The sequence below is a fragment of the Tauraco erythrolophus genome, chromosome 3, assembly GCF_009769465.1.
Source record: "Tauraco erythrolophus isolate bTauEry1 chromosome 3, bTauEry1.pri, whole genome shotgun sequence".
NCBI classification, from domain to species: domain Eukaryota; kingdom Metazoa; phylum Chordata; class Aves; order Musophagiformes; family Musophagidae; genus Tauraco; species Tauraco erythrolophus.
Genome location: NC_141467.1, coordinates 95,250,828 through 95,277,852, shown reverse-complemented (window position 1 = coordinate 95,277,852; position 27,025 = coordinate 95,250,828). Strand labels below are relative to the sequence as shown.

The 27,025-nt window shown below is 45.8% G+C and overlaps 1 protein-coding gene across 2 annotated transcripts in view; it reads left to right on the top strand.

Moving 5' to 3' along the window:
- Positions 1-18,106: 18,106 nt before the first annotated feature.
- The window catches only part of CYRIB (CYFIP related Rac1 interactor B), a 77,516-nt gene continuing 68,597 nt past the window's right edge, over positions 18,107-27,025 (top strand). For both annotated transcript variants that reach the window (XM_086608841.1, XM_086608843.1), the window contains exon 1: positions 18,107-18,146. The gene's annotated coding sequence lies outside the window, so the exon portion shown is untranslated. The remainder of the gene's footprint in view (positions 18,147-27,025) is intronic.

The window sequence follows — 27,025 nt, the reverse complement described above, 5'->3', positions numbered from 1 at the left end:
CACTTCACCACTTTTTCACCCACGTTTCCAGTGCAGGGTTGCTGCCCGCTGCGTGCAGGCTCAGCACTTCGGCTGCCATTCACCTCTGCGGGAGGCAGACGGCAGATCTGTGTGCGAGAGGATGAGCAGAGACAGGGAGAAGGTGCCTGCATGTGGAGAGAGGTGCAGTGGCAGGGAGATGGGGTCTGGTGCAGGTGTATTTTGGAGAAAAAGGAGCAAAGGCTTGTAAACAGGGTGGAGAGAGTGAAGGTAGAAGAGGGAGGATGGTTGTATGTGTGCTCAGGGATGGGGCGCAGCGAGATGTCTGTGTGTCCGCAGCTGGGAGACGGCGGGGCGCGTAGGGCTGGCACACACACAAGGTCTGCGGAAGGTGCGTGTTCCAGACCAGGATGCAGCCAGGCCAGAGGCCTCGCTCCTTTCCTCAGCCCAGCACAGGCAGGCTGCTGCCTCCGAGACTTCTTGTTGGAGCTTAATAGCACGTTTTAATGTGCATTTTTTTTCTGTCAGCTTCTTATTTCTAATAAAGATTTCCCACCTCCCCTTGGGCAACACCCGTTTCTCAACCACGCAGGGTGCATCTGGCAGCTTGCGACCTGTCAAAAAGAGGAAAAAAAAAACCCACCATGAAAATAAAATGTATGTAGTTTTAGGCAACGACTAAAATCAGTAAGAGGAGGCCTATCTGTGGCTTTGCACACCGGCAGAGAATTAATATTCATCCGATGCTGAACAAGGCCAGCAGAGGTTTGCACTTGCACTCCCTTCCCCTTTTCCCACTCCTTTCCTTGGCACTTCCCGTCCCTGCAGGGCTCGGTCACCCGTCAGCAGAGAGCTGTACCAACGCCGCTAACCTTGTGCCAGTACCGCTGCTGCTTTCAATGTGAAATGTTATTTCCATGTAAAATGTTAGCAATAGCCAGAGTATTTTTGCTGCGCCCCTTTAATTTCTTTGCTCAGCTGCTGGGCATCGTGCTAAGGTCACTCATCAGAGCCCGGGATGTGGCCCAAGACCCACGCTGGGGCCCAGGTCCACCCACCCTTTCCTTGGTGAGAAAGGTGCTCCCAAGACACTTGTTCACTCTCCCCAGCTGTGGTTTACTTTCCTTCACTGTAATTGCGTTGCTGCTAACAGGGCTGCAGTGTAAACCAGTTGCTGCAGTATAAACCAGTTGCTGCAGTATAAACCAGTTGCTGCAGTAACTGACACCACAAGAATAACTCCAGGTCGGTTTGGCTCTTTGCGTTTTCCGTTTTACCTCCTGGCATCATTTCTATTTGCAGCACGACCCATGCAAACAGATTCATTTGCACAAGTCAAAGTGGGCAGTAGGCTGGGGGAAAGGGTGGAAACTTGCTGGTGGAGGGGAAAATGATAGGAAAAAAGGGATCTTGAGTTGCTGGGGAAGGGTAGGAGAGGTGGTTGAGTTGTTTGGCTCTGCTGGTGGAGGTGACATATGGCTGCTGATCTTTGAAGGGTGATGTCTTTGAGGGAAGGGAGAAGGGCAAGCATCTTTGCCTCTCTTCCTCCTCCCCTGGGAACACTGGGCTAGGCTCTGAGCCAGCTGCCAGAGATAAACTTCTGGGAGGGGATATTCTTCCACCTCTAGCATATACAGAGGAATTGGAGGTCACTTGGAAATGAAAATTAAACAACGCCTTAGCGCAGCTTTGAAAAGTTTACTCAAAGGGCTGGCGTTACTCTAGCATGGTTAAACTGATGACCTCCCTCTGTAACAGCGCGAGGGAGAGGGCTCTGGTTTGGCTGTCAGCAGCCCGTGGTGGCTGCAGAGCTTCACGTTCGGCGGCAGGGCTGCGTTCCTGCTCCTCTCACCCTGCTCCCATCAGAGCACACAGGGAGGACTGGACTGCGTCAGGCACATTGCTGCCCAGCAGCCTCTAGCAAGGATCCTGCTGGAGGTCTGTGAAGTGCCTGGGCTGCTGCAGGCAAGGGGCAGCTCTGAGGGACCATCCCAAAACAGGAACAGCCATGTGGCTGTTCTCTGGAGGACCACAACAGCCCGCAGAGGACCTGGAGTTAGCTTCTTTCCCTGGGCCGTGCCTCTCCTGAGCTGCCCCATGGAGGGACAATCAGACCTTGTCTCTGCAGGTGTCCTCCAGGGGTGTGCTCCTGACAGCAGACAGCTGCTGACATGGGCGTAGAGTTACATGACGGCTAATTTATGTTCCCCCCCGACACACACACACACTCAGTGTCTTGCCAGAGACATGGAGTAGTCTGATGGGGAGCGTCTCTGCAGTCTGCAAACTCCAGGGATGATTTGAGTGTTCATGGTGGTGGGTCTGGACTAGGCAACAAGACTTAAAGGCAAAGAATAGGAGCCCCATTCCCAAAACTGTTTTGCCAGTCCCAGAACTGAGGAGGGCAGAAGCTCCTGCCTGTCAATCCTAACTCCCTCTGAAGGACCATATGACCAAATATGATCTTCTGTGCATTAGTAGGTCTGTGTGGCATCCCGCTTACATTGAGTCGTTAGGAAATACTTACTGCGTGCGGTGGTGTTCTCGTATTAGTGCTCTGGGTATCGCAAATATCCACTGGCAATGGCCTCCAGCAATCCGTCAAGTGAGAGCATTGGTAGGATTCCCTGTGAATGAAGAAGACACTCGCATATCTATTTAAGGGTTGGGACCAAGTTTCCTACCCGGATTAACACTTTGAAAGGAAATTGTTTGGTTTAGGAATGGCTCTGAGTTACAAAACTTGTCCCAGGACTTCTTGTGCCCAGGATCCGCAGCTGATCAGTCGTCCTGGTTATTGGCATTACTGTCATTGCATTTATGAGCAAAAATTGCTTTAGATCTACTTGCACCTGATCTAGATCTGCTGCTATGCCTGGACGTAACATGAATCACACCACCTCTAAAACACATTTGTGTGTTCGAGGTATGATTACACCTAGGACATGTAGCTGCTGTTCGTACAAAAAAAATGGTCTTTTAAACTTGCAGAGGTTCTGTTTGGTCTGTCATCTTTTTCTTAAAAATAAACTACCTGATGTGAGAAGCAGTTGGTGGATGTACTCAGAACTCTTGTTCTGTGGGGCAATGCTTCCCAGGTGGAGACTGCGAACCCTTCCATGCTTTTGCACAGGGCTCCCGTACGATCGCATACCTGATGCAGGACCAGTAAATTATAGAATCATGGAATGGTTAGGGTTGGAAGGGACCTCAAAGATCATCTAGTTCCACCACCCCTGCCATGCAGACTCCTGCAGCACGTCAGTCAGTTTGAGGAAGCAAGAGAAGGGAGAGGGGCCAAGAATGAAACTACTGTGTTCAAGAGAGCGTGTCCTGTAGAAAAGGACTGATCCTGAGAACCTTGTGTGCCTGCTGATGCCGCTGGCAGGCTGGAACACTTATCCAGAGCTCTTGGAGAGGACCATCCGATACAAGGGCACCAAAAAGATCATGGCTTAGCAGCACATTGCCCAATGCTGCGCGAGTTTGGAGCTGTTCCTGAGCAGTTCTCACAGAGCTGAATACGATCATTTGCATATTGCACAGGGTTTGGGCTTTCCCTCTTCCTCTTAACTCTGTTGGGCATGGTCGTACGTGTGTCTGCGAGGGAAGTCGTGCTCTCAGTCAGCACCCAAATTGGCGTAACTTCCCCTGGGCAGCGGCTCCCAGAAACACAACCCCCTCCCAGCCAGCCCTGCTGGGGAAGGGGGAAGGGCAGAGGCTGCTCTGCGGGGGGACCTCAGCGAGGAACTTCCCCTGCATTTGTTCTCCTCCCCTGGTTCCTCATGCATGAGATGATCTGAGTCCCCACGTTCCTGCTGTCATGGGATGCTCTCCAGATGGGGTTTCTGCAACCGGGGATGCTCATGTCCACTCAAGAGGAGCCGTGGGCTTCCTGTGAAATCCCCCTGTGAAATAATAACACACACCCCATCCAAATTACCACCCACGTGTCCGGCATGCCCCCACCTCTCATCATCCCTGCCACTCGGGAGACTTTGAGGGGCAGCCTGAAGGTGTCCTTGCTGCTGTGGGAAACTGGAGCCAGCCCCCCTGGCCCTGCCTGCCGGGGGCAGCAAGGGGAGCCCATGCCCCTTTCTCGCCCCTCTGTTGGGAGCTCTGACCACCTGCGGAAGTACAGGCGGAGAGGAGGAAGGAGAGCCTTGCTCCTGCCCCCAGTGCCCTGCCTGCAGCCATTCAGTGCATCCCACGCCTCGGTCCAAGTGCAGGTGGTGGTGGTCAATACCCAGCTGAGACCCAGCAACTAGTCAAGCTGGTCCTTCTCCGAAGCGGCTCCAGGCCTGCTCTACCCTCTTCTGCAGGACAGAGCCCAAACCGACACCCAGGCTTCGTTGAGTTTCGTTAAGGTTTGACCTATAGGAACTCATTATCTGTAAGGCAGTTGTGGATGTGTCCTAAACATTTGTTTGGATCATTGTTCTCACAGTGTGCTGAATAATTTCTGAGCTGGAAGAGTGGCCAGAGCCTCTGCCTGGGAACCAGGCAAGCTATCCCCTCTTGGTGTGTTTTTCCTGTGCTGTTTTGTTGGGCTCCAGTCCTATCCTGAATTTCACTGGCAGTGGTAAAACACTGACAACTCCCCCAGATGGAGCTCAGCAGGATCAGAGCTCTTTGGAGATGAAAGCATATCTGAAGTGTGAAAGATTTTAAGAGGTCACTGAAACTCGGTCCCTTATCCCAAAGCCTCCGTTTGCCCTAGACACTATTATTGCAATTGCAATAGGTGAATTTAGGTTCCAGCCCCATGAGAGGATGTACCAGTTAATACAAAGGACTTTAGAAATTGCCCTTCCTTTCTCTAATGTCACTTTAATCTCTTGCCTGTACAGATATTAAAAGATATCTGATGAACGTGCTAAACATTCATTGCACATTTCTCTTCCAGTATCCAGCTGACCTCAAATCCTGAATGAAATGAATTTGCATTCGTTTCTAAAAGTGTCTCGTTTTGTGAATCAAAATGTCAACACATTTGCACATGGTCCCACGTGAGACGTTTGTATCTCTTGGAGTTTAAATTGCTGGATCAATTTCCCATTAATACTAAGGGTGTTTAAAGGACAAATTCTCTGCCTACTGCAGTGAAAATTTACCCCGAGGTATGACATTTCACCTGCCACTGAGTTAAGATTGTTGGATATAATGGACTGGAATAGCTAGATTTGCACATGCTGTCAACAAAAGTGGGTGAGCAGCAGATACCTTTACAGAAAACCTTGCCTCTTTTTTTTTTTTTCTCCTCCTTTTTCAGCCATCAAAACTTGCCTGCTCTTTGCAGTTTTTATTAGTGCTCTATTCAGAAGCCCCTGCCTGAATTCGGGCACAGTTTAATCATGTACCGTGTGAGTGGATACAGAGAGCCCTGAAGAGCTTCCACTCAAAAGGGTGTGAAGAACTGGGGGCACAGGGCACGTCCGAGGCCTCGTAGCTGAGCAGCAGCCGCAAAGCCTGGCTCCAGCTTCACCGGTTCCTGCACTGGACCGTGTGCCGTGAGCCCCATGACGTGCTCTTCTGGCTCCAGCCTCACCAGCTCCTGCGCTGGACCACATGTCGTGAGCCCCATGACACACTCTCCTGGCTCCAGCTTCACCAGTTCCTGCGCTGGACCGTGTGCCGTGAGCCCCATGACGTGCTCTCCTGGCTCCAGCTTCACCGGTTCCTGCACTGGACCCCGTGCTGTGAGCCCCATGACACGCTCTCCTGGTTCCAGCTATGCCGACTGACAGGGCTTTGCCACAGCTTGTCTCTGCTCCGCAGTGCAGCTCTGGCCCAAGTTAGAAGAAGGGAGGAGGACAGTTGGTGAGCCTCGACCCCCTCCTCCCCAAATGAAATATGGGGGCAACTGGAAGGAGCGATGAGCACACTAAAGCAGACAGTGTAGCTGCAAATAATTTGAACCCCGGGGCGTGGTGAACCTGAGCCCGCGGCGCTAAGGCGTGTTTAGCCGAGGAAGTGCCAACATAACCTAGGAGAACATACCATAAAATTGCACCATACTGTCCCTCCCTTGTGCTGTCATGGAAACCAGATGCCGGCATGAAAAAGCACCAGGAGCTGAACAAAAAAGCTTCAAGTGTCAAAGAGCCCTGCTCAGCCCTACCTTCTGCTGCAGGCCATCTATGCTTCCCGGCATTCCCTGGTCTCTTGCCAATTCCCATCAACAGCTGTGGTTTGTGGTTGTAATGCTCAGCATTTGTCTCCTCTTTCTCCTAGCAGACCTGCATCAAAGCTGGATGTGTAGGGTGTAGCAGTTTGGGAGTTTCAGGACTCCCAGAACTGGCCTCCAAGCCTGAAATCAAATCCTCCTTTGCTCCTTTATCTTCCCCAAAGTCTGAGACACCGCAAGTGCGGGTTTGGAAGTCTTCTGGGCCCTTCTGATGGAGTTTGTGAGGAAAGATTATAACAAAAAGTGCTTTGTAATACATAATTTTGTTTTTTTTAAAGAACAAGAAAGTCCCAGTAGTAAATGTAAAGCTGGATTGCCAGCCCAGAAGCAGCCTACCTGCTGCATTTAGCTGATAAAACATTCTTCACTCTACCATGCTTGTTCCCGTTTCTGCGTCTGTGTTACTGTTGAGGCTGCAGTTTGAGTAGGAGCGGCTCCAAGATGTAAGTAAGTGTCTGTTAGGAATCCCACTCCTTGTTTCAGGAGGCCCCAGAAGTTCATTAGATGTTTAATAGCTTCCAGTCACTGCTGTGCTAGATGGACCTGAACTGGTGACCGAAAGGGGAAAGGTTCTCTCACACATTTACAAACCCTGAGGCATCTGTTCTCCAGACACAGATTTGTCTAATTCCCCTAAACCACCGAGGACCTGCCCTGAAATGATACTCTCATTCCCTTAGGAAATCCCTTGGGTTGATATCAAGTAGATAGTTATTTTTGGGTTCTTTCCCAGAGAGAGTGCACTGTATTGCTTTGAACCCTACGCACCAAATAAATATATCATCGGACTGTAGTAAAGTTCCAAAAAGCTTTATTGAAGAGGAAACAGATTATTAATAATTAAGGGCAGTTCACTGTATTGTTTCTGAGACAAGTGAAGCTAATAGAGGTTTTTTATAGCCGAGATAAAAGTGTAGAATATCGAGACCGGATTGATTGCAACATTTAATGGCAACATAAAAGTCAATTAATGAATTGCAATAGTTAACTCTGCATTAAAGTGAAACGTGCAGCTCCCAAGCAACGTATTGAGCATTTTTAAAGATTACAAAAAACAAAGAGACAAAAAATCCCAACCCAAACCCCCTTAATGACTAGTAAATGCCTATATTGTTTTTTTCCTGGGAGAGAAACTCGTATGACCATATGTCCTGGTTTCGCTGGGATAGAATCACAGGATCAATTTTCTGTTCAGAGAAGCTACATTTCTAAAGCAAGCTGCATTTTCAAGAAGACTGCAGCACCTGGTAGGGTGAGAACAGGGTTGGTAAGACACTTGTTTTAGTTTGTAGCCAGCCGTGGTATGCAGGTATCCATAGTGATCAAGGACTTTTCAACTCTTCAACTCTTTTGCTAACGACCCAGATGTCCAAGAGCCTGGGGGGGAGCATGGCCAGGGCAATTGCCACCTAAATTGGTGTCAATTGATGGGCATTCAGTACCATGTAAGGTCATGCTCACTCTAAATTGGAAAGTTTGTTGGAGACAAACCAACAAACTTTTTGTTGGCCCTCTTTGGCTCTCCTTCGCTCTCTCTGCTCTCTTCCTCAACGGTCACTGTCCCTGAAGGTTCTCACCCACCGTCCTGCTCCAGAGTCCTACTCTCTCTCCCTTCTAGGATTGTGGTTTCAGGACTTTCCTGCTCTGGGATCGCTGTCTGGGAGCAGGCTGGACATTGGTCAAGGGGTGGTGAGCAGCTGCACCATACATAGAATCATAGAATGGTTAGGGTTGGAAGGGACCTCAAAGATCATCTAGTTCCAACCCCCCTGCCATGGGCAGGGAAACCCTCCACTACACCAGGTTGCTCAAAGCCTCATCCAGACTGGCCTTGAACATTTCCAGGGCTGGGGCATCCACAACTTCTCTGGGCAACCTGTTCCAGTGCTTCACTACCATCAGAGGGAAGAATTCCTTCTTTAGATCTAATTGAAATCTCCCCTCTTTCAGTTTAAACCCATTGCCCCTTATCACTTCATACCCTTGTAAAAAGTCCCTCTCCATCACTTGCCTATATATATTATTATTGTTAGCATTATTATTTTCCCATTTTATTTTATTTCAGTTATTAAATAGTTCTTATCTCAACCCATGGGTCTTCCTTCCGTTTTCTGATTCCCCTTCTGGAGTGGGGAGGGGTCGTTGGGTAATATGTTTCAGACACAGGCGAAACACAGACACCATATTTTTAGTTCATTCATCCTGAAGCTCTGGATGCCTGTATGTATGCGTGTGCTTTTCTGTTAGCACCTTTCAGAATTAAATAAAACCTTCACATGAAGTTGATCAGTGATCAATTCTAACAAAATTCTCTCGGGGCTGCCTGTGATTCCTTGTGGCAGGGAGGACGGTAGTGCAGAGAGAACAGGCTTCGACAGATGCATTTGTAATAAGGGGCTCTAAACGAGCAGAGTTCCAAACTGCTACGTTTGAACTGCCCCATGTTGTTTATTATCTACCCAATTACAGTTTCCTAATTCAAAAGCATATTTTCTATTTCTCTGCAATAACAGAAAAACACAACATTGAAAAGAGAAAACAGAATCATTGGGTGGAATAGCTGTACTTCTGGAGGATGAAGAAGGTTTTAAAATGTTCTGCATTGAACAAATTAAAGGTTTATTGCAGAATAAACTTGCAGCCGTTCCTTCTCACTGACAGTCATTTTATTGTAATTTCATCTCTTTGCAGCCTTTCCAAAACGATCCATTTCTTCTGAAACCGTTGTCCAAGCCTCAGTCTGGCACAAGGTCTTTTCCTTCACTGCAGTCTCCTACTCTGATGCGTACTTCATGGTCACCATTCAGTCTTCCAGTGGGGACACATGGCCCCTCTTTGCCATCTGGCCACATTCAGGTCCTCTGAGTGCAGTCCCCTCCGCGCTAAACCCGAGCTTGTCATGCTCATCTGCAAAACCTTTCACAGGCTTGGGGCTGGAGTCTGTCGTCTGAACAGTAGTGTGTAGTGCCTTAGGACAGAAGTGACCCCATTAAAACCATTTAGAAGCATGCATACTTACGACTGTCTCGCTGCCCTTATGTTTCTCCCTGCTCCCACGTGGTTCCCCAGGCCGTCTCACATCCCTGCTTAAGCTGGTCTTTGAGCAAACCACAGAAATGTTGTATTCTCTACATCTGCCCCTACCATCCTTTTAAAGTAAAAATCACCAGATCAACAATTGAAATTAAAATAATAAAGGGAACATAATGGGAGCATGAAGAAGCAGATACCATTTGCCTTTTCTTGGAAAAGAAGACGAAATAATTGAAAAATAAAGAGTCTTGTGAACAGTGTAACTAATGAATCCTAGTTTTCACCTGATTTGGGTTCTGTGCACCCTGCATTTCCCACTGGAGCCTTCTCAGTGCGAAACCTCCAGGCTCTTCCCTGTTCCCAGCTCTCCTCTTCCCTGCCATATACCCAGTGCCTCTGCTGCTGTTCGCCCCAGTCTCTCTCTTACATCTTGCCACCTGGGCAAGACACGACACGTGCAGGTTGACGGGGCAATACACACGTGCTGTTTAGTGTCCAGCCTCCTAAACCAGATTTCCAGGGGGAAGCAGGCTGTATGCCCTGGGACAGGGAGAACTGCTACCTGGCACAGGCCAAGGGCTGACCGGCAAGCCAGAGCCAGCTCGGAATGATCAGCCTTGCTGGGAAGCACGTAGTGGAGACGCTGTACTGCTCCGTCTGTTGTACTCAGCTTGGTTGGCTTAGGACGAGCTTGGTGACCGCTGTAGACGTTGTATTTTGCCACATGCAGACACCTCGCTACAGTGGTCGAAAACCAATGTGTACAACTGATACCAGTATTTGTGTTTTCCTCTCGTCTTTGGCTTAGGCTGTGAGCTGCTTGGAGCAGGAATTGCACCAGTGTTTCTGCAAAGCACCATACAAATCCTTCCAACTTAGTTTCTTACGTATGAAGTTATTGAAGCGTTAATGGTATCACTTTAGGCACTTACTTAGAAATTATCAGAACGAGAGGTACCACTGACGGGCTACCTGGTCTTCTCGCTTCACATCAGACAAAAGTCCAAGGCCAGAAACAGGGTCTAAGCTGCTCTGAGTTACAGCTTAGTACCTCACAAGAGAAGACCATTCTGCTTCTTTCCACTTCTTAGCTTCTTCACTGCCCGAGACAGGAATTCTTTAGAATTGTTACAGATTATTGTTATTATCAAGGAGTATATGACCATGTATTCAAAAAAAAACCACCAACACTGTTCTGTGATGCATTCCTGTAGAGGCAGCGTGGTGACAGTAGGCAGCTGCTTGTTCTAGTCTGATCAATTAACATAATTGCACCTAAACTCTGACTCCAGAAACCCAGATGTCTCAAATGGGGCTATATCCAGGTTGGTATAAATAGGCACAGAATGTTTCCCAGCTCATGCGTGGGGTTTATCAGCTGAACATAAAAAATACTATCTTTTCATCAATGGGGTAAGCTCAGAATAAGTTTAAGTAATTGCAACGTGCAATGTCAGCTTTACTGTCTTTTCTTGCTAACTGAATGTTAAACAGCTGCATCTGGTGCTAGATTTAGTCCTAGGTGCCATGTTCATGCTCAGGAAAAAGGAAGAGAAAGACGTCTGGTGTGCAGTGTTTCAGTTGCTCAGCAAAGGAAGTGTTTAAGTGCATGCCTCAATGCTTTGTTTTACAGCAGCCTTCATCTGCACCCAGTCTGTCTCTCACAGATTACAGTTTGGGGAAAAGTCTTGGCTTTCCATTTCCTCTGCTAGCAAACTCTTCTTTGCAGTTAAGAGAGACTTGTGCTTATGTGAGCAGTAAGGACTCTGTTTCTGTCCTTCTAGCTACCCAGGGTTCTTAAAATGATCACTCTCAAAGACTTTACTTTGGAAACCAAATATACCTACCACGCGGGTGATGAGTGAGTGGGAATTTCTTATCCCACAGAGAAAGAGTGCTACCTGCCCACTTCATATGAAGTCACTGGATGGTCTACAAGGAAATATGTGTCCTGATGGGGAAAGGGTTTCTTCAAAGTTCTTTACACTCAGCAATTGGGTGCACTAAAATTATTTCAATGTCTGCTGCTCTTTGGAGCATATTGATGGAATTGCATTAAGGTGACAGTATAATGGGAGGCAGCAGATGACGGTATCATAACAGCGTTATTTTAAAGAGGCAGATATCGTTGGTGAGACAATAACTAAATCATAGTCTTTTTTTCTCTGACTATTCAGTAGCCTTGTACTCAGCATCACTTAGATCACAAATGAAGATTAATTTGGTTCACAGTAATTCAAATTAACATTGCAAAACCAATGCAGGTTTTGATCAGCTACATTGAATTCTGCTTTTCAGATGGGAATAAACAGCCAGGTCCTTTCAAACCAAACTAGTGGTGCAAGGACAGAGCAGTGGCAGCAGTGATGCTGCAGCCCCACGGCGTGCTGAGCACCCTCAGCTCGTGGTTGTGCCCCTGGAGATGGAGGAACACATCCTATGGGATACAGCCAGAGGCCTCACTTTGTCCTTGCTTGTGTCTCACCCAGTGATGCCCACGCTGCTGCTTCATGATGTCTGTGTTTGTTCACTGAATTTCGAAATTGGCCCCTGAGACTGACACTCTCCAGAGCCCTTCCCTGAGGTGCTTTAATTAACTTACCTATTTCCCCAGGGAAAGATTGCAACATCCCCTGTGATCTGAAGAGGAAACTAAGTACGGCTGTAGCAAAGGAAACAGCTGAGACAAAGTGAAATGGTCTCTTGACAATGTCCCTTGGCAACACCTAGACAGAGCCCCAAAATCACTTATGAGCTAAATGCTATTCTGAGGATTTCTAATAACAAATGAATTAAGCACTTTGGGAAAAAGGGGAAAAAAAATAAGCAATAAACAAAAAAACCTCCAATGATTACATCACTACAAAGGATGTGATCAAAGTAAAATACCAGTCTCATGCTCCTGAGGTAGACAGAATTCTCAATGAAATCGATGAATATTTTTTTCCATCAGGGCGGCACAATTGCATTTGCCAAAAAAAAACCCTCTCCAAACAAACAAAAAAAGGGTTCTCTTCCAGAGAGTAATGAAACAGTCTGGCCCGCTTAAATATTGCCTTGCCTGTTCTCTGAAACATTGATTCTGTCCATTAACTGGAATGCTATTATGCTGCTGATTGATCTGAAACATTTGGGGAGGGGGAGGAGGGGAAGGAAGAGAGGCTTGTGAGAAAGTTCCAGTTCGGATATATGGTTTGTTTCCTACCATGGTCCTGGTGTTTCACTTTGACTGAAGGCTAATGGGAGGTCAAGGGAAACGCCTTCCACCCTGCATCACCCCTTGATTCGTCAGCCTCCCCTGACTTAGTGAAGCACTTAAAGACACTAACTGCTACCCAGAGCAAATAAATGCAGTGACATCGAGGAGCTTTGGAGAAGAAAGGTGCTTTCATAGGAGCAGAGGTGATGACCCAGCACCTGCTGAAGTGGTGGTAGCTTTTCCACTACGCTGAGCAAACCCCTGCTGAAGAATGAATGTACCTCGGGTTTTTCCTGACCTGAGCGCCATAAATTCGGCAGTGCAGTCTGTGGGCATGACCTCCTGAATTTGTTAATGCTGGATTATCTCGATTGCTTAGCAGTTGTCTTCTCTGACTGGCCAGCTCACCTGTATTTTAGCAGTGTAGGTTTTACCACTGCAATTGCTCAAAATACTTCCCAGTGCAATGGTGTCCACGCGGTGGTCGCTGAAGAAATTCTGTATTTCACAAACTTTAATAAGCAGCTTAAAGATCTCGGTGTCAAATACCGTGTTCTGCTCTATTATGTAACAGGACTACTACTCAGACCTGGTAGGTCTAATTTAGCTTTCTATTTTCCAGTAGAGATGAAATATGATTAAAATAGCTGCAGTTCCTCTTTCCACCTTCCCTTCTTACTGGTCTACAGTCTTCTTTCTAATGCAGGCTTAACACCTGCCATTTTCTCTTTATTCCTCTTTTTGCTTCCCTGTCTCATACGGGTGAGCTGTACTCTAGAAGAAAGGCAGCAAAATGTGAAAACAAAAAAGAGCTTTATATTGTAAAATCCCCATTACCTTTGATTACAGTCCAACAGTGAACCCTCCTGCATCAGTTGACTGAAGAAGTGTTCATTAATCAAGAGCACGCTGCATCTATTAGCTGAGGCTCCCCGCACGAAGAGGCCGTGCTGATCGTTCGCAGGGAGCAATTGCATCAACAGATGAGTGAACTCGAAAATAATCTGACTTTGTAGTGCCAGAAGAAGAGATGACTAATGTAATTAGTCACGTGAAGTGACTGGGGCACAACACAAGGAGACAACAGACTTACACCAGGTCGTCCAGAGTAAAAAGAATGAACTTCTGAAGCGCCTCGCTTTCCCCACTCGGCACCTAAATATCAAAATGACCTTCTGGAGAGGGAAAAGGCATTTTGAGAGTGCGAGTGCCTGTCTCCATGCAAGTATAGAACATTGGGATTGTTTGGCATGACAGTATCTGGAAGCACTTCAGGCACCTTTGTAAGCATCCAGTGATTTGACCTTGGCTTCTTGTTTTGTCTGCGCTTTTCAAAATTTATGTAGATCATTCCTATTTTGTTGCAACTGTTTATATTTCTGGAGAGCTACATTTATATGGGAGGATCTGAACTATCCAAAATGAGAGCCCTAAAGCACAGTGTAGTGTGTGAATGTGACTGCTTCTGCAATCCCTCACCTACTAGCTCAAGAAGGTGGAGAAATCTGGGAGAGGGCAAAACCTGATGTTAGCTTTATCGGAACTGAAAGGTGCTATGAATCACAACAGCATAATAAGGGATCTCTGCAAAGCTGCCTCTTTTTCCCGTTCTTGTAATTTCACTGTAAGAAATCTCCTCTCTTGAAAAATTTAAAAATTTAAAAAAATAAATAAATCTTTGGATATAGCATGCTTACTTTCTATTTTCATTCATGTAATGGAAAGGTTAGTGGTGTCCTCCTCCCCAAGACAAACAAGGCTGCTGTCAGTGGTCAGTGCACCTTATTATCCCTGCTGAGTACAAATGGGAGAGGATGATGATGAAACCCTTTTCTCCTTTTGACTTTCTCCCCTAGGCTACCATTAAGCTTAAAAAGTAGCCAAAGTGTTCAAACTGTGCATGGCACCTAAGGGCAGGTTTGCTTCTCTGGTTTTATTTACCTGCCTGGCCGTCTATATATAAAATAAAGTCATCTTTTGTCACTGGTATATATGCACACGTATACAGTACATATACATCCAGTAGTACATTTGGAGCTTAATAATCTTTGCTCTGTGAAAATGCTCTGACCTGTTTTCCTTCCTAAGTGTCAGCTCTATCTACCTGGCAGCAATACTGCTACTAACAAAACAATCCACAGGCATTTAGCAGCAGCAGAGCAGTTATGTTCTGTTACCACTCCTTTATTTTATGATACTAGCTGGCAAATATAATCTCTATTTTTTTTTATGTTTATCACACTAATAACCTAGTAAAATAATTTTCTGTTCAGAAGGAGCAATTAAGAAATTAAAAGCGAAGGCAGAACTAACAGAAAATTGGTGGGTTTTTTAGTCATGCAACATTTTCCAGAGTGTTTGATAATTTTTTATGCTTCAATTATTACGTGGGATGTGGATGTCTTAGTACGCAGCTGCTGTTAAAGCATTGGTGATGCTCAGGGTCTGGGTATTCTTACTTGTACTCCTGAAAGATGAGAGATCCAAATCAAGGGTACCTTAACATTTTTTAGAGCACTAAAGAGTAAGTATTATTATAAATCTGCTTATAGTTTCATTAGGAAAATTTTTTTGTCTCACCTCCACCCCCCAGGCAGTTCATAATGTCGTGAGCATCAAAAATCATTCATCCCTGAGACTGGTTGTGTGGTTTCCTTAGCTCTGTGTAAGAGGACAAAGTTCTGTAGTATGAGAGGAGAGAGCCCCAAGGTTTGTATTAAGCCCACAGGGTAACGAGTCCAACGTAAACACAGAGCGTGATTCTGCTTCCCTTGAATTCAGTTCAGCGAGACCTGGATTGCCTCCTGCCTGGCACGCTGACTTTCAAAGGTCTGCAACTTCAGAGAAGGAGGAGATGGGGTAGTGACCTGCCATCATCTCAGGAAGGAGGGTACATCCATCTACAGTTCAAGATTTGTATCTGCGAGTTGCAGAAAATCCTTCCCGTAGCAGAAGTGAAAACTCATGTCAAGCACTTAAGTGTAGTCTACCCACTTACACAAATCAAGCACAAGCAGAATTGGGACTTCCCTTCTTCTGCCATTCTGCCCATAAGCTGCTTCTGTGAAAACCTCATTTCATATCTTCTTGGACATCTTCCTTATTTGCTCTAATCTACTCTAACCTCCCAGAGCCTCCAAGGCTTGCCTGAGCATTACCCTTTCCCTGCTTCGGTGAAGGCAGCAGCAGTTGGGTACGCAGTGTACCAGCCCTCGTGTTGCCTGAATGTCACCCGAGGACCAAAACTAAAGTGCAGTGATTTGGGTTCATCAAGCAGGAACTATACTCACAAATGGCTTCCTTTATACCCCAGGATACTCTTTTATCTAGAATACTTTAAAGTTATTAGTGTAGTGAATCCAATGTATCTTGAATTCTACCAAGTTACAAGAAGAACAAAGTTTATCAGTTGAAGTCAACATATATACAGGTATGAAGATAAAAAGAGGAGAAATACGTTGACATACATTGGGAGTGCTGGTGGATGAGAAGCTCAACATGAGCCAGCAATGTGTGCTGGCAGCCCAGAAAGCAAATCGTATCCTGGGCTGTACCAAAAGAAGCGTGGCCAGCAGGTCGAGGGAAGTGATTCTGCCCCTCTACTCAGCTCTCGTGAGACCCCACCTGGAACACTGTGTTCAGCTCTGGAGTCCCCAGCACAAGAAGGACATGGAGCTACTGGAGCAAGTCCAGAGGAGGGCCACGAAGATGATCCGAGGGCTGGAACACCTCTGCTATGAAGACAGGCTGAGAGAGTTGGGGCTGTTCAGCCTGGAGAAGAGAAGGGTCCATGGTGATCTTATTGCAGCTTTGCAGTACTTAAAGGGGACCTACAGGAAAGCTGGAGAGGGACTTTTTACAAGGGCATGTAGTGATAGGACAAGGGGCAATGGATTTAAACTGAAAGAGGGGAGATTTCAATTAGATATAAGGAAGAAATTTTTTACATTGAGGATGGTGAGGCAGTGGAACAGGTTGCCCAGAGAAGTTGTGGCTGCCCCATCCCTGGAGGTGTTCAAGGCCAGGTTGGATGAGGCTTTGGGCAACCTGGTGTAGTGGAGGGTTTCCCTGCCCATGGCAGGGGGGTTGGAACTAGATGATCTTTAAGGTCCCTTCCAACCCTAACCATTCTATGATTCTATGATTCTATGACATATAAATAAATCTCTGTGGTCCTTTCCATTTTCATTCTTTCTCGAAGTGTGTTTGGGGGAATTTGGCATTCAGTAATATTTGGCAGTTATCAGACCAGTATTTGGCTTCTGAAGAGAAAGCAGCAGAAGTGGTCAGACTTTGAGGTGGTGCGTTTGCCTCTTTCGGATTGAATAATCACCTTTGCCAATGGTAACGCTCTACTGTTTGAGGCTGCAGGGAGTTTTGTCGTGGTTGTATCCATACGCTACTGCCCGCTGTCCTACTTGTTCTCTGAACCTCTTCTAGTGCACCCTCACCAAACGGAGTGTGATTGTCCCTCACCTTCAGAAGAATCATTCAATGTAAAGACCAGATGAGACTTCATGGCAAAACGTTGAAAATCATTGTCTAGATTCCAGGTTACTGTAAGAAAAAAACAAGCAGAAATTTTTATTTTTCTTTCTCTGTGTGTATATGTGTAATTTTACTAAAGAAACAAGCCCCAAAACAGGGTATTTGTGGCATCCCTCTGCTTGGGCAAATTTTTCCATACCAGAAGTAGTTCAGGGCGTGCGATGCCTCAATGTAACGACACCAAAATCTGAGAATTACGACGCAAGCAAGGAAAAGGTGAAGTCTTCATCAATGGGATGTGTACCTGGAGAAGAAAGTACATAATTAAGTCCACGAAATACCCTTGAAATATATTTTTGTGTTTATTAACACATTTTGCATATCTCTTACATTTTAGGGGAGATGGAGAGCAGTATGGCATCGGCCCTGGGAGCAGCGGGATGTTCTTCCTGCGTGGGGCTCCGGCAGCACAGAGCTCACTGAGGGGTCCAACTTCCCACTTTTTTTTGCTTAGATCTTACAACATGATCCACTTAGGAAGAAACGGTTGCACGACTTCTAGTTAGCAACTCCGGTCTTCGCAAAGAAGGAGCCTTGTTTTTTTTTCCCCATCCCAGCTTTGCCAACAGCGAATACTTAAAACCCCTGACTCAGGCCTTGAAAAAATAGCAAGATCACCCAGCTGGCTTAAGCAACAATCCGTAATTTAAGTTAGTAGCTTTAATGAGCTGTTGGTGGAGGCTGGGGAGGCGGCGGGGGGTCTCAGCCCCGCACCCCGGGAGCTGCGGGAAGATGGCTGCCCCCTTGGGGGGGAGCAGCGGCCCCTTTAAGGATGTTGACCCACTCGCCGCCTCGCCTGCCCGCCCGCCTCTGTTTCGCTCTCCCGCCCCTGCCCGAGACACTCGGAGTCGAAGCAGGTGCATGCGCAGTGCGCTGGCAGCCTGGCGCGCTTGCGCAGTCACCTGCTGGCCGCCCCCCCCAACCCCCCCCTCCTCTCGCCGTTACATCCGGGTCATCGCACGCCCGCCCGCACGGCCGGTCCCCCGCGGTGCTGTGCAGCGCTGCCCCTCCCCCTCCTTCCCCCCTCCCCCCGGCGCGGGCGGCTCCGGCGCTGTCGCCATCCGCGCCCTCCCCTGCGCGGGGTCCGGTCACGCTGCTGCTGTCGCTGCCTCCGGCCGAGCGGGGGGAGGCGGCGGCTCCGGCTCCCGCGGCGGCTCCGGCTCCCGCTCCCGTCCGCATCGCCGTCCGCGGGGCGGCTCGGTGAGTGCCAGCGGCGCGGCGGGCGGGGGGCCGGGCGGGGCGCCTCGCTTCATCCCCCGCGTTCCCCTCAGCCCGTTCCCGCCGGGGCCCGGCCCGCCCCTGCTGGGACGGGGCTCCCCTCGCCCGCCGCCTCGGCTGCCATCTGTTGCTCTCCGCCCTCCCCGGGCCAAAGCCGGGTCCCCTCAGCCCTCCGCAACTTCTCCGCGTCCTTGCCCTCCCCGTCCCGCCGCCGCTTCGCCCCCGCGGCGCCGTCCCCGCTCTGCCCGCGGCGCCCGGCAGGGCGAGGAGGGGGCTGCCCGCCCGCCTGGCCACCGGCGCCTCGCGTCAGGGCGGGAGGGAGAAGTGGCGGCCGCCTCCCTCGCCTGGGGAAACCATGCTCGTTGCCGGGGACCTGCCCTGTGCCAAACACCTTCCTCTGGGTTTCCTCCGCTCGCCGGCGGGGCTGCTTCTCCGTACCGCGGCGGGTCGGAGGCGGAGGATCCGGTTCGCTCCCCGGTGCAAGTGCGGGCAGCTCCCCTGGCGACTGCAGCTCGGCCGGCTGGCGGCGGGAGCCGGCGGGGGCTGAGGAGCGCCTTCTCCCCGCCGGCCTCCAGCCGGGGCAGCCCCGGCCCCGGCGGGATGCAGGTAGTGCTTCGGGATGCGGGGAAACGGAGTGACAGTGTTCCTGCTTAACCAGGAGGAAACCTCTTGAAGGGACGTCTGCAGTCCTTCAGACTGTAGCTAAAACATGCAGTGAGTTAAGCAGAATGCAGAAATCTCTGCGAATTTGTCCTAGTTAGGGTGCATCCTGCAGTTTCGTGAGCTGTAGTTGTGACGCTGGGACTGTAATTCCAGGTGGGGTTAAGGTGAATTCAGCAGCTGGAACAGGAGTTTCAACCTATTCATTAAGTAGCTGATAAAATCACATTTTAATTGGATTTTAATTCTCTCCTGTGTGAATCAAAAATAAGGACGCGTGCAACTTAATTTTATTTTGTTACTTTTTAATCTGATATCGTATCTTATGTTGTAATAAAATATGAGAAGTTTCATCACAGAAACGTTTCGGATATCAGAGAAATCAAGAGACTGTGTGTCATGAAGATTTTGGAAGGGCTTTTCTTTTTTTCTTTTTCTGTTCCTTTGCATCAGCATCCTGGATCCAAATGTCAGTGACAGTGTGACAGCTGTCTTTCTGCTGTGATAGTGGAGTCTTACTAACATTTAAAATGTGTCATTCTGAAATTCTGATAATGTAGTATGGAAATAGAAATGTTGATAAGCATGTATCAAACCAGTAAAATATTTTCTAGATTGATCGAATAATCTGTGTTCTCACTTCTTACCGTTTCCGTTGTTATAAACTGCAAAGTCTGTTTTGCTCAGACTTTTTTTTTTCCTGTTTACACAGTTTTCTTTCTTGTGGTCTGACTACTTGGACTTTAAATAGATTTGTAAATTAATGATCATACTGTATAGTAGGTTGTGTCAGATTCAAGTATTGGACAGGAGACATTTAGCAATTAACCAGAGGTTACTATTGTCGAGGTTGGAATGTGAATGCAAACATAGAAGGTTCCACCTGACCAATGTCTTCATTTAGCAAGGTCTGGCATACAGAGAGTATTCCGTTGTTGAAACAGAAGCTTTCAGTAGAAGAGTAGATAGCTTTTTATCCAAGTCAAACTGTCAGCTTTCTTATTGCATAAATGAGCTGTCAGAGAGCAGGGGCTGTAGAAAGAAGTGATCCCAGAATCTGTTTTAAAATACCCCTGTCAAGAAGTATCATGGTTGTATGAAAGTAAGGAATGAATTTGATCCCCTCTGTTACACGACTTCTATTTGTTGTCAGGTGTTCTAGATTTTCTTCATTGTTTGCAGTTTAGCTGGGACCACCTGAGGTGACGGATTATTGAAGAGGCTGTCTTCTGAAATTCCCTGCCTCTTCATGTGAAACCTTTCCTGCAGGAACCTGGCTGACTGTAGAAACGTGATGTTAGCCGGTTCTGTTCTTGCATACATAACTGTCCTGAGCCTTAGCTGAGTTTTGCGGGAGTCTTAATGTCTGGATAAAGAGAAGGAGGAAACTGGTTTTTTATTTTGTGTTTCAGTAGTTACATATCTTAACAAAATAATTAATTTTGAAATTAATTGAATGCAATAGCTAAAATAGTTTAGGGACAGCTGTGTGAGGAATTTAATTCAAGGTGTCTGTCATCAGACTTCTAATGGTGCTTACTAGACACCTGGAATTATTCTTGTAAAGAGATGGAAGGGTGAGGGATATTTGTATTGCTAACTGTTACTGGCTAATACAGTCACAAATGACTATGGCTCTGTCGTTTGGAAAAGCAAATGTAGGGACCACTTTGGATTTCTGTAGCTGCTTAAGCATGGTAAATGTAAATGCATGTTTTTTCCCCTCTCTGTATATCTAGGAGAATACAGATACACAAACAGCCTGCAGGACCTTTTTTTTGTTTGTTACTGCCGTCCAGCTGGGAGCATAGGTGGAACTAATGCATACCCTGTAGTAGAGACAGGCAAAAATAAAGCTTATGGGCAAGAAGTCAGTTTTAAACAGTCAGGTTTGTGTGGGTTTATTGTCTTAGGTTTTTGTTTTGTTTTGCCTTTTTTTTTTTAAGAAATTACCTTGATTTACACTAGCATCTTTATCACCTTTGCCTATCCTTCCTAAAAGCTTGATCTTTTATAATTACACCAAGAATTTTAGTCATTGATGTAGACGGGCTTAGGTTGAGATGAATAACTCCTGTTTTCCAAGGTAATGTTAACTACCCTGAAGTACATGATAAATCAATTTTATGAGACTTATTCATCATAAAAATGTTTGAAAATACATCTGCAAAGCTGAAATGTTTTGAGTGTTGTCAAATTGCATCTCATGGACTGTCAAGCAAATGGGTTACTGGCGAAGTGTGCAGTCCTAGCGAATATATGTGCTGAATCCACATGAGGCTTGAATGTCAGTGCCACATTCCTGTGCTTAGTACCAGGACACAGAGGTCATCCTGGTAGTCATTTTGGTCCAACTGAACCCCTCCAAGTCTGTCAGCGTGGCTTCAGAGATGATAAGAGTGAGGGGACTGGGAATATGAAGGAAGTTGTGCCTGGATTGTAAAGAGTTAAGTGCTGGGAATCGTGAAGCTTGGCATTACTTAATAGCTGTGGCACCTGAAATATATGCCTGGGTTAGGCAGAGTAAGATTTACTTACAGTAAATACTTTACAGTATTTTCCAGGTGTAAATGATGAGCAGTTGTGTGCACCTTTTGATACCTTTTCTAGTCCCGTTCATTTGCATGTATCAAGAGCACTTGTAAGTAAATGGATGGTCCTCTTGTATCCCTCATATGTCTTTGTTTAACATTAATCTATGGATACATAACCTTAAGAGTTATTAATATTTTCTTCCTTGGTGGAGAAGTTAACACCTGTAACTACCCAATGTGGAGAAGTCTGCTTTTCCCTTTGTGTGTATGAAGACAGGGGCTTATTTGATTGCCTTTAATTTCAGGATCTATCATAAATTCACCTCAGTTTCCCCCCCCTTCTGTGATTCGGGAATGTTCTCTCAAGTGCCACAAGTTGGCTGCTGCAGCTGGCAGAGTGTTTCAAACTGTCTAAAATTTGCTGAGAGTAACAGACTCTCTTGTATAGGCACTGCTTTACACTGGCACTTCCAGTACTTACTGGCCGTATATGCACTGCAATTACATAAACAGCCGAGCTTGACAGAAACCAACAACAAACAGTGATCAGTTTTAGAACTGACTAGGTGAAGCTGAAAGTATTTTCAGTTGTAGTACTTTCTCCCGTGTTCCTGGTCTCCTGTGGCTTTAATTGCATTCTGCTTTTTAGAAGCGGCGTTTTGTCTCCTCTGTCATGTGGAAGCCTGATGCACAGAGAGTGCCTTCCCCGTGCAAATAGTGAAACTGGTTACAGACAGCATGCGGAAAGGTGCAAGTAAGACGGTGTGTTCTTTTGCCTTCCACTCGTGATGGTTTGAATTTCAAGGTAGTTGTAAGACATAGATGTGAGGTAAAGGCTGACAACATCCTGCTCAGCATGTGTGTGTGTGTATGGCTTATGCACTCACGTCTGTTGTTACAACCTTTCTCATCTGGTTATGCTACCAGCTTCATTTACCCTTGCGACTGAATTGCGTGGTCTTGGTGAGATGTTTAGTAATTTATTTCTGGTTAACTCTCGACATGTTAATACCTACCATGAGATTGATTGGTAAAAGGACTTTTGGTACCAGACTTACTATTTTTGAATGTTTTTACACTACTTTCTCAGCACCTAGAAAAATAATTTTTATGTTTCTAGTACCTGGAAAAGCCTTGGCTAATTTGTGTGTATCGGGAGAGATTGTTGTTTGCCTTATTTGCACTAATCTAAAGTTCTAGTATTGCATTTGGGGAATGAGGTATGACTGACCAAACCCAGTGTTTTTTTTTCCTACTACGTGGAATTGTTGTGTGGCTGTAGGAAAAACTGGAGACTATCTCTTCAACGAAGAGATTGTACTTATGTGCAATCTTCAAGTACATAAAACTAGTTTCCTCTAACAATGTTTGAATGGGAGGATTTATTTTTATTCTTTTACTCCTGTCCAGTGGAAATGCTCTATGGTTTGTGGTCTTGTTTACTAAGTGGTTGGCTGATTCTCTGGCTTATCTCTGCAGTACTTGGGATTCCCAGGTGGTCTCCGTGCAAATAGCATAATTGGGTCTGGGACAGCTTAGCTTGTGAGATTGAGTGCATTCAGTTTGGTGTGGCTGTAGCTACAAAAATAGCATGCCTTGCAAAACAGGCCTCCTGTCTGCCACCCACACCAAAACCTAAAGCTTGATCCTGTAGGCAGTTAATACCTTTGCCTGGAAGGCTGATTCCCATCAGCAGACGCTTTACCTGAATCGGTGACCACCAGGCAAAAAAAAATTTTGTATCGGTAATCACTTTATATATAAGAAAGTGCAGCAGAGCTGCCCTAGATACATTTTTTTTTTTTTAAAAGCACTTTTTACTTCAGACTGAGGCTTAACCGTTCCGCTGTTAGCAGGAGACCACTCTGTGAGCAAATTCTGTTTAACTGGCGTAGTTCAAAAGACTCTCAAATTCAGCCATGAGGCAATTCTGGTTCTCCTTCAGCATCAGATGATTAAATTAAATGGAGTGTTAGCGTGAGTAACTACTTCTGGTGTACTATACAAGGGAATAGATGAGTTCCTAGGAGCCCTAGTTGTAAATTAGCTGACTGGAAAGCCCTGTTTCTGTGACTAGTGGCTCTAGCAGTTTTATAACTTCAAAAGTTTGATCTAATTGCATATGCTTCCAGTCAGGTGTGGCACTGGATGATGGCTGGTTCTCTTTTTTTTTTATTACAGCAGTCTTTAGAGTAACATCCTCACAGGGAAAAAGAATTCTTCCCTTTTGGTGTTGGACAACAAAGGTGTTTGTTTCAGCTTCTCATGTTCAAATCAGTTTGACCTTTCTACTGAAAAAAATACAGTTTTCTGAATTCTAGCATTGCTAGTCTGGGGAAAAAAAAACAGCTGTAAGAATTAATAAGAAATATATTCATAGCTCTTTAGGAAAAAAACAACAAACCAGCACTGTCTTGTTTAGTGTCCCTGAAAGTGAAGCTTCTCAGGCAAAATACGTTCTGGGCATGAAAAGCCATTTCATTTCTCCTTCTTATGTTTGCACCTTTTATGTGCTGAGACATATGGTTGTTTGAAACTGTTCCTTCTCGATGTGGAAGTGAAGCATGTAACCACTAGACTTCATGAGGCTTCCTCTCAAAGATAAAATTGCTGACCTTTTATAAAAACGAAGATCATACAGACAAGGCAGAGCGTTATGTAAGGATTGCTTATGGATAGTAGTTAATTGATTTAGAGTTTAGATTTCCTGCTTCTGGGGAGATGTGGATTTGTCAGCTGAACAGGCAATTGAATTGTAATGATAGTTGTGAAATTTTTTGCTCTGGGTACTTCTTGTGGAAGATTACTTGCTGCTTGTTCCTGGGTGTGACTGGCTAAAGTCATATTCTCCAGAACACTAAAGTATTACTTTAAATGCTTTAACTGTTCGTACCTTTGCCTCTCTGAGTTGAGACCTGAATTCATTTCTTAGCAGTAGTAACAGAGCAACATGACCTAGCTGATCATCTCGGAGCTTGAAGTTCAGAGAATGATCTTACAAGAGCTTTCAACTAGCCTAACAAAACCCATGTTTTCCTATCTTTTCTGAAGTTTCTGGTTTTAGCAATGTTCAAACTTGTTATGGAGAAACTATCCGTTGTTCTGTAACTATAGATTCTTCGTAGACACGAGGTAGAATCATGTCCTAGTAGGGAATTCACTGTAGGTGAGACTGGCAGCAAAGTGTAGTCAATGGCAGTGTAAGAGGCTATTGATTTAAGACCTAATACCTTGAGCAAATAATGTTATATAATATTGATGTTAATATTGTCAGGTTTTCAAAGGAATTCAAGTCAAACTACTTCAGTGGCTGCCAAAAGTGAGGCTTGGAAACACATGTTGTAACTTCAGTCTTAAAACTTTCTGACAGCGCTTCACACAGCTCTAGTGTGTCTCAGCTTTGCAGCAGAGTGATTTTTTGCAGGTCCTATGCCTTTTGCTTTGCTTCTCTCTGTCCCTAGTCCAGAACAGGCCTCAGTTTGACCCCATTACAGTCCTGTGAAAACTCATGCTCTAATAAACATGTATCCAGCCAGGCAGCATGGGAGAAGAAACAGGTTTGGATGGAGAGGACAGCTGAGGTGAGGAGTGATGGCAGTTAACTAGGAGAGGAGAAGCAGCTTGCTTTGAACTGAAAGCGGGGAATAATATTAATTAGAAACCGAGACTGAGCTGGGGACAAGTTGTTCAAAAACTAGCGGAGTGGTTAGGCTGGGAGCTTGTTGCCTGTGTGGAGAGTGTCAGGTACTGAGGGAGTGTGTGGGAATGACGCTGCCTCTCACCCAGCCTTGGGGACATCAAGGGAAATGAGTACTTGCTAGACAAAGAAAATATGGAAAAAAGCTGATGGGAAGAAGGCTGGACAGGAGAATTAAGAGTGGAAGCTGGGATTTCGTAAAGAAGGCAGATATGTCGGTCCGTTGGACAAGGAACTTGGGATGGTAGTAGAGTCAGAAAAACTGTAAGGGAGGGAAATACAGTGAAATAAAACATACTGAGTTTTGTCCATTGCCATCAGTAGCCATCATGTCCTCACTGCTTCTGCTTAATACGTATCTCTAAGTGATAGAAAGTGGAATCGTGAACAAACGGTTCTGATTCTGGCGATGTGCCATGCAGCTACAAGGATGAGATGTCCGGGTTCATCTCCTAGTTAAGAGTTTATACCTGGTCTTTTCTGTTAGACTGCAAAGCAGTGCTCTAAAGTAAAGAAACTGCAGAGAGCAAGCAGCCTTGAATGCATAACTGTATACCATTTCTTCCGTTAGGACCCTTGCTTTATCCTCAGGATGAAGTGGCTGGTGCTCCTTCCATGAAGAAGTGCTCAATAGTTTGTCTTCATTGCTTAACATCTACCATGCACTTGCTAGATTGCTCCAGAGATGCAGTTAATTTCCTTTTGGATAGTCCGGTGCTGCTTTCTGTACAGTTCTTTATTATCAGAATGGTCTAGTGAGATGAGGAAGTGGTTTGCTTCCTATTTTACACGAGGAGCAGAGGCACAAAGAAAAGTTCAGCTAGTTTTGCATGGTTAGAAGTGACTGGATCCTGGGTCTTTTTAGACTAGTTTACATATTGCAGCCACATCCCCATTGAACTCGCTGCTTTTTTCTTGCTATGATTCCGTTTTAATACTATATTCTAACTTCACAGTTGCTTCCTTTGTTGGTTTATAGTCTTTTTCGGACACATATTGGAGAACATGGCAGCGCTCAAGGTCTGTTTTATCACAGCACCAGAACATGGCCACTTCATTTTGTCAAAAAGGCAAAGTTATTTCAAGATTTTTTTCTGGAGTAAATATGTTGCTTTTTCAGAAAGATGAGGAAGGATTAATTCTGGCGTTGTGTGGCTCTCAAAAACTCATGCTGCAGTATTAGTAATTCCCACAAACTTTTGGTATTGATGCAGAAGGTGGTGGTTCCTACATTCCGTAGCTGAACTGCATTCACACAGCTTTAGGGCCAAACTAAAAAAGGCCAGGCTCTCATGTGTTGTAAAAAGACATCTATTTTTAGTGTTTAAATGTTACAGGTAAGTCGAAGTGGTGCAGTTTTATTAACAGAGTGGGTGGGCAATTAATTCCTTTCTCTCCTTTATAGTGAAAGAAGGAGGAGTGAGCTGATAGTTATTTTTCAGTTGGGACTCTCAGTTGTCCGCATTGCTCTGCTTAGCTGTTTAATTTGACAAATAGTTCTGTCCTACTTCAGCCACTGGAAGGGAGGAAACATAAACTCTTTCTGTTTTGTAGAGCCTTGTGGCTTCTCAAGTTTCTCTTTAGAAGAGAAACCGTATCAACCAATGTAGGAAGTATAAAGCTGCTGTTTCTTTTGTCATTAGAATGAAGAACAAAAAACCTTTGCTACCCTGTTGTTTTTTTGAGTTTTGTTTTGCTATTTTTCTTAATCCTCTTACTAACTCATCACTCTTAAGTGTTTTTTTTTGGGGGCGGGGGGGAGCTTCTGTTTAGAGAAATACTATGTATGGGGCTTATGCTGATTAAAAAACTGTATAATATTTAAAAAAAGAAAAGTGTGTTTACTCTTGGGTAAAGAAAAGAGCAGCAGCCTCTGGAGCTGTGTTTTTTTGCCTTTTTGTGCCAGGCCTACTGAATTGGCTTATGTTCAGTTAATATTTGGCTGATCAGCTTTACAGCTGGCAGCACTA